We start from the raw sequence: 8,649 nt of genomic DNA on the forward strand, positions 1-8,649 counted from the left end.
GGACTATAAATGAATCATAGAAAATGCAGTGGATGTGAGCTAGGTCCCCAAGGAGAAGATGGTAAAGATCTCTAAGCCTCAACCAGCCCCCCATCACCACATGGGTTCCAATACTACAGATACAAAGGGCCCTCCATGCAAATGCATCTTTTTGTTGTTACCTATAGAGTTTGCCCTAAACCATTATGCACTCTGACCCTAAGCTAATATATGTTGAAAGGCCTTCTTTTTTACTTCTTTCCTTTCAGTACATCTTTTTTAGAGTGGGCCTTGGACCACTTGTATCAAAACTCCTTAGTATGCTTTTTACATATGCACATCCTTGGGTCTCACCTCTCAGCCAGTGAATTAAAACCTAGGGCATTTTAATGCACATTGCATAGAATTTTGATTTCACAGTAAAATGTAAGCACCTCTGTTGCTTCTCCCATGCTTGTACTAAATTGCACCCATCACCAGCACCCATCAGCAGCCGTAAGTGGTGCTCTACCCTCTGGAGATATGGGGGCAACATCCTAAGCCTCCATGGTAGGAAATGTCTTTGACCTGTAGTATTTTCTCTCTAAAGCTCATGAATATTTAGTCTTCTGTACTACCGTATATTTGACCCAAGGAACACAAATATTTTCTCCTTCTGCAGCTGAGAAAGATAGATTTTGGAGACATTATGTAGCTCGCCCCAGTTCAAGAACTTTAGGCCTCAGTCCCATGCCACACGCTGATTTTGCTTGGCCTTCCCAGAATTCCCCTGGCTGAGGATTAGGGTAAAATCTCCTGACCTCTTGTAAAACCATGAAAATCACCTGAATCATCCCCCTGGCAGGAGGGGACTCTGGAGAAATAGTGGGACTCTTCAGTTTGGCCCTTGGGCATCCTCTTGCCTTGTCTCACCTGTGCATTACTTACCTGCGCATTTTCCTCACATTATTTACCCATTCTTTTGTTTTGACACAAACCTAAGCATCCGGTGGAGGAAAAAACAGTATATACTATGTTTGGGGTGATAAAGCAATGAGGAAAATTAGGCAAAATGAGGAAAGAGCGGTAAGGTTGGAGCTGCTTTAAATAGAGTAGTTAGGGAAGGCTTTTCTGATAGATACATTTGAGCAGAAACCTGAAGAAGTAAGAAGAGAACCATGGGGATAACCAGGGGACAAGGTTTCCAGCCAGAGGGATGAGTAAGCCCAAAAGAAGAGCAAAGAAGTCAGGGTGGGCAAGAGACATAGCAGATGGGACCTGAGAAAATGGGGAAGGTGGTGGGTAGGTCACAGAGGGTTCTATATAGACCACAGCACGGAGTCTAGATTTCATTCTCTATTGGGAAGCCACTGGAGGGCAGAAGAAGGTCAGAGACATGATAGTGCTAAGCTCTGACAGGAATCCCTGAGACTGCAGCGTGGAGAATGAACTGCAAATGAAAATAGGGAAACCAGGAGGAAATTAGAGGTTAGTGGAAATGATATATTTTTTCCCATTGTATTTCAAGGACACCCCCTCCCCCAAACTCTGTGCAGGGACCCAAGTTAAGAATTGATGACTTAAAATGCTATTGCATTATTCCAGGTAGGAGATAGTGATAATTTAGATTATGATAAACTTGATGGGATTTGAGGGGGTGGGTCAGTGAGGGAAACCGCATTCATTCTAATGCATAGTGGCTACTTTTTTAGATCAAACAACCAGGGCATGGCCTGTCTATGCAATTCCTTTGCATTCCTATTATTTATTGAGCATGTGTGGCTTTAAGGTCATGAAGGAGGCACTTTTACTCAGTGAGGTAGGGGAGATTTTATACCAACACTCATACACAGGGTGGTCTAGTGAGCTAATCGTGCCCTGAAGTCACATCTGATTCCTCTCCCACTATCTCCACAGTGCCTCCAACTGTTGTGAAATTGATTTGAAGTAGAATTTAGACCTTTCAAAACTGTGTTTGCTCTTCCCATTGAATGGGAGTGGTGGAGTGCATTCTCAGCGGATACCAGTGCATAGACAACTAGCAAAGGTTAATTACATTTTGGCCAAGCCAGGTTCAGCAGCAAAGAGGGCTGTAATAGTGTTGCAGTTGATTAGTGATGTCTGTCATGTCCATGAGCACCGCATTTCCCCTATGCTAATGATGGGGAGTTGAAGATGTTGGGAAATGCTGCCTTGAGAGAATTTAGGGGGTAGGTCTAATTGTGACAGGGGACAATGATCCCCATAAATGGGGAAATGGTAGTGTGAGTTTGCCCAGTAATTTATTTGTATGTTCACCCTATCTCAAATCTTATATAAAAACATAGTGTATTGTGCTCTTTGATAATAACCCACCTTGGTTTTGTTTTGAGAAAAAAATGTATGCTTATTTCAACTCTCTTACCTGCAAACTTTGTGTGCCTGGGGATTTAAATGTGACTGAGAAGAAGGCAATTTTCTTTGCTATCTACTGAGCCATTGGTGATTTTCGTTATAAAATGTCATTCTCTCCACCAAGTGTCTACTTGCTACAATTTAAAATGGGTAAGTGATCCACAGTGAGGGAGAAAAAAAGGCCAAGATCTATTGGAAAGGCCGACAGAGCCTTAACAATAGCCTTGCTGCCCGACGTCACTACTGTAGTTTATAAATAATTCATTGATCACATGGCTTTGAATAGTTCTATCAAACTCCAGTATAAGGGGTGGTAAATTACTCAACACAGTCATTTGTTTTAATCCGTGAAAAGTAGTGTGCATCAGTACCATGGCAAATAAGAATTGAAAGTCTAGCCAGGAAATCTGTTAGAAGAGTTTTGTAGATCAAAATCTGTGCCATACTTTATGAAACTGCCTCTCTTAGTGCTACCCCTGCATGGAGTCACTGTCCTTGTTAATTAATAAATAGGTTTGGCAGTCAACTCAGAAGTGGTTCTGAAATTCTTTATCAGTCTCCATGAAATGTTTTCACACACACAAAAAAAAAACTAGCAAAAATATAGTTAAACCAGAATGTATAGAAAGCCAACTCTTAACTCTATGAGGAGTTCTATTATCATACTTGGTTTGGTGTGTGAATCTGTTTTCTCATCTGGCCACTAAAGAAATAAAAATATAATCACACGTAGGTCGATAGGTAGGTAGGTAGGTAGGTAGATAGATAATGGATAGAGAAGTGATAAAGCTTGGAGGGAGAAAATATTCTGTAAATCCTTTAAAAACTAGCACTAAGATACAGCATGCAGAATATCTCAAAGATTCATGTTAGTGATTCTGTTGGTCTCACTTTTAAACAAGCAAGATGAGTAAAGTTAGAGCAAAGTCCTAGAAAATCAGACGACCAAAATTATTTCCTCCCAGTCATACCCAAACATCCACACAGGCAGACACCAAATCAATGAGAGCACTTTATATTGGCATCACTGAAGGGTGCCAATTTAGCATAATGGGCATGAATTACAAGAAGCTGAAAAGTAAGTGGAAGTAAAGAGACACTACTTTCTGTCCTAAGTGTTTGCCCTTATATAACTCTTAGAATTTCAAGTGCATTTTCTTTGTGCCAAAACCAGTATGAGCATTGAGTCTCTTATTTCCTAGAATCCTCATCATGTTGGAGGCAGCACCATAGTGTACTTGGACCATCAGATTTAAATGAAAAAGATCCAAGCTATAATCTGGCTTAGCTATTGTGTAATTTCAAATGAGTCACTCTCCTGTCCTGAAAATGAGGTGATTGGAACAGAGAATTTGCTGGATGCATTTAAACTCTGAGCACAAGGAGATAAGCTGGGGTTAAGAGGATAAGTTTTGGCAGGTAGGCCAAACCTCCCACTTAAATATGTTTGTCTATGAAGTTTCTTCACTTCTTTGGTCTCAGTTTTCTCATCTGCAAAATGGGCTTGATAATGGCCATTTTGAAAGATAATGTCTCGCTCTCAAGGAGAGAGTTGAGATGAATAACCCTGAAACATACAGTCCGTAAATACTAGCTGGTTTCCTTGGATTGTTTTGTAACAATGACTGGTTTAAATTTTTTTAAGCCAAAGGATGTTGTGGGAGAGAAATGAAGGAGAAGACAAGCCGCAAGAAAAGGAGGCTGTGCAGTGGTGACTCCCAGTCGTGCCATGTGGTAGCCCATGTCGTCGTCCACATAACCTCAGGCCATGTTGGGAGATCACAGAATACAGTTAAACCATAGTACCAAGTCCCTTTCGTGATGCTATTCTTCAGGTTTTTAGTAACGGCAGAGTGAAGGTGGGGAAAGAGCAGGAATAAACAGCAAAAAATAGCATCTCTTTTGATAGACATAGAGAGTGGCATAAAAGCTTGTTATTTGTTAAACTTTTACAAAATAAAACGTATTGATCAGGAACATGTCTACTCTCCATTTCATTTCTGACTTCTGCAGTCATGTGTCTGAGGCCTTGACACATTGTGAGGTGACAGAAATACCCACAAATTTCACTGGAACACAAATGCGCTATGTGTGGGCTTCTGAGACCTGTCCCCACAGGCACTCATTCCTATTTCTTGACTTTAGCAGACAACCCGAATGTCCCGGATGAGGAAGCAAATCCCAGGGGAGAAGAGGACAGGCCAAGTTTTCTAAAAGCAGATTATAAAATTTGAAATTGGCGTCTTGGGCCCACATGTTATGGAATACTAAAGTCTGTGCCTTGAATTAAGGGTCTCTTACCTGTTCCATGAGGCGCTTGTGTTTTCAAGAGGAGTTGTAGGTAGAAAATTAAATGGAGGTGAAACATGAATGCAGGATTTTTTCGAGATGTGTCGCTTTGAAGAAAAGTAGTTTTGTTGCTTGGGCCCGTGAGGAATTTACTTCGGTATATAGAGTCAGGTTTACTTCAACCACTGTGACAGATCTATCTATCTGGTTTTTACATAATCTTGAATAGCGTAATGCCTGGATATAAGGCAAGATATCTGCCTCAAAATTCATCGTTCAGAAAATAGGGACTCACCTCACACACAAGTCTTTACAGACTTACTCAATTACTTTATTCTCAACAACTACGTAGAAATTTGGAAAAAACCTAGCCTGAAAGACTCTCAATCCATTCTAGTTTGAGATACTTACAGAGACCCCTGTACAGAATTAATTTCTTACACTTAGTTTCTGCTGGTCTTTGTGTAGAGATTCATTATTTCTGGAGATACGAGCCTCACAATTTCAGCGTTTCATTGTCATAATTGTGCCTTTGAAAAATCTCTTTAAAATAAAATAAAGTGGGTAGCGGCTTTGGGGAGATCACCATTGTAATCATCGTAGAGTGAATGCATCGGGGTCCTGATGTTATGCAAAAAATACTCGTAGCCGGGGATAAAATGCCAACAATTAGCAAAATGCCTGTATTCACAATGCGCTGCTTGTTTAAAACTCAGAGGTGGTCTGCTCTACAAAATGGTTAGGTAGAACCCAACGTGGTTCTAGTGATGACAAAGACTTCCTTCCAGTCAGAGATACCTCCAATTGTCAGTGCCTTCATGGTTTGCTCAGCTGCACAGAGCTGCCCCATCTGAGAGTACACCCTTCTGAGGGAAGCCCACATTCAGTGATGGGTGAAGAGGGAGCAGAAAGGCCTGGCCCAAGAAGGCACAACTCTAATGGGTCGTTTGCAATCCAGAACTCTCCAGGGAGTAAGCCAACATTTTGTTGGGTCCTTTCTGTACTCGATCTTGCTTCTCTCCCCCTCTCTACCTTCCTATCCACAAGATGCTTATCCCTACTAAATACCTGCTCACCAAACTCTGTCTCCACATTTATTTCCAGAGAACCCAACCTGCATATGCATGTTTGAAGGCAGAGAGGGAAGAAAATTAAGAGTTCTGTTTTAAACAGAAAGTGTGTCAGTTATCCGTTCGTTAGACAGCTAAAGAGAGATGTCAAGGAAGCCATTGTACGTATGAGCCTAGAGCTCAGGGGAAAGGTCAGGAATGGAGATGCAAATTGGGAGAAAACCACTCATAGGTGGTATTTAAAGCCATGGGACTGAATGAGAGCTCTTGCTGAGCAAGTATAGATGGGGAAGAGATCTAAGGACTGAGTCCCAACATTTAGAGGTCAGAAAGAAGAGAATCCAACCAAGACTGAAAAGAAGAGCTAGTGAAATAGAAGAAACACCAGGTGTGTTTGGTACTCTGGAAACCCAGCAAAGAAAGAGTTTCAAAGAAGCAATTAGCCATGTCAATGTGCTGCGAGGTTGAGTAAGATGAGGACAGAGAGAATTGTTTTGGCAACACAGAGTCATTGCAGATTTAACAAGAATGATTCAGTGGAGTGGTCCAGATAAAAAGCCTGATTGGAGTGTTTGCAAGACAGATTGAGCTAAAGAGTGGAAAAGAGGAGTACGAAGAATTCTTCAGTTTCACTATGAGAGGGGAAGGGAAGAAATGGGGTTGTAACTGGAGGGAGAAATAGGGGTGGGGGAAACCCCTTTAAGGAGGGAAATCATTTCGGTATGGTTATCAACTGATTGATATGATCCTGTAGAGAAAGAACAAATAATGACACCAGAGGGAAAGAGGAAGACTGCAGGATAAAGTCCCAGAGTGGGTGAGAAGGAAAGTCATCCAGTGCATGGTGGCAGGACCAGAAGGGATAGATGATGCCATGTATCAGGAGCAAAAGAAAAGAAATGGGTACAGATGCTGGTGGGTGGTAGATTTGGTGATGGAAACATGAGAAAATTGTTTTCTGATTGCTCCGGTGTTCTCAATGAAATAAGAAGGAAAGTCATTATCTGCGTGGGAAAACAGAGCTTGACTTTCTGCCAGTAGCATAATCTTCTACTCCTTTGTAGTCATCCTCCTGCCTGACCTCTCCTCTCAATGTGTGTGCATTTTGAAATGCTTCTGACCGACCGTGTCTCCCTTTCCTTCTGTTTGCCAATAGCCATATCCCCCTGGTTCTCTGTCCGAGTCTCCCTGATCCCTTTCGTGTTGTTCTTTTTTTTTTTTTTTTGCGACCTCATTCTCTTAGCAACATGGCGTGACTCACATCCATGCCCGTTTCTTTACACCTGGGTCTGTCTCCCTTCAACTCTATGGCCCATCAATTTAGCTCCTTCTACCATTTGCCAGGGTGGGTTTTTTCTTGTGCTTTTGTCAGGCTGTACTCGTTACTAGCCAAGATGTGCCTCCCTGTGCAAATCCCAGAACCTGTGGAAGACAAAAAAGAAGTTGCTTCCAAATGGGAATGTTTAGATATAAAAATAATTCGTTCAGCTCTTTGAAAATGTCTGAGCCACTGGAAGCCATGGGTATTCACTTCAGTTAGTTTCTCAGAGATTCTGAACTGCCTGAATCCTGAGATAATCTCAGTACTAGAACAGGTCCACAGTCATTACCCACTGAACATTCATCCTATGACTCTCTGTACAAAAAAAGGATCCCACTGTCACCAGGGAGACTTCAGAGATCCTCAGTGCTCCTCACATGCCAGGAAGAGTCCAGGCTCCAGACTCAGACTTCCAGGCTTTGAATCTTGGCTCCACCCCTCTCACCAGTTATGTGGGTCGTCCTACCATCCTGTGCCTCCGTTCTATCATCTCCAAAATGAGGAGAGGAACACATTCAACTTCACAGAGTTGTTGTGTCAACCAAGTACATTAGTGTGCCTAACATTTTTGACACATCTTCTGGACAGTTTTTAGTCAATAGTCGCTGCTGATTTTATGTCAAAGGCCTGAGAAATGTTATTGAGATTAAATCTTTAGCTTTGTTTAACTTTCTTCTTGTTACACTTATTTGGCCGTAAGAACCCTTTTTAAACTTTTTTCCACAGAATTCACTACTAGTGTATGTACTTATTTGCTAAAGCTATGGTAACAAAGTAACACAAGCTGGATATCAAAAAACTCAGAAATTTATTCTCCTATAGTCTAGAAGCTAGAAGACCAAAATCTATGTGACAGCAGGGCTATACTCTCTGACGCCATTGGAGAATTAGAGTGACCTTGCCTTTTCCTGTCCTCCATAACTGCCAGCAATCCTTTGTGTACCTTGACTTTGTGGCTATGTAATTCAACTCTGCCTCATTCTTCACACGGCCTTCTTCCCTGTGGCTCTTTTGGTCTTCAGCTCGCTTTCTCTTTCTAAGGACACCAAGTCATTTGATTTCAAGTTCACCCTAATCCAGTGTGACCTCATCTTAACTTGACTACATCCTCTGCAAAGACTACTTCCAAATAAGGGCATATTCACAAGCACCAGGGGTTAAGACTGGGACATATCTTTTCAAGAAGCACAGTTCAACCCACAACAGTATGTATGAGACAAACATGTCCAATCATACTTTATTGGCCAAATCACTTCCCACCCGTAAACACTGATCTAACTCAGTATTGTTTAATGTCTGGCTCAGTGATTGGCACCTTTTGTGAACTGCCTGACTAGGTCTAAGATGAAGTAAATATAGAAATAGAAAGTAAGTTTTAGATACGTCCAGAGTAATTTTACACTGCCATGCCACTCAAGCCTGTGCTCACTGAACTTAGCCTCTTTTAAAGGAAATAGGCTAGTTTGCATGTTGTCTAGCTCATCTGGTGAGTCACTCATGGCATGAGCCCTATATTGGTCATACCATGGATTGCAAAGTTTTAAAAGTTTTGCTCACTACAAATCCATTGAGATCCACTGATGTAGCTCACAGGCTGGGAACGGAAGAAAAGTTTTT

This window comes from Panthera pardus, unplaced genomic scaffold (assembly GCF_024362965.1).
Source record: "Panthera pardus isolate Hobbes unplaced genomic scaffold, ASM2436296v1 HiC_scaffold_8, whole genome shotgun sequence".
Lineage (NCBI taxonomy): Eukaryota > Metazoa > Chordata > Mammalia > Carnivora > Felidae > Panthera > Panthera pardus.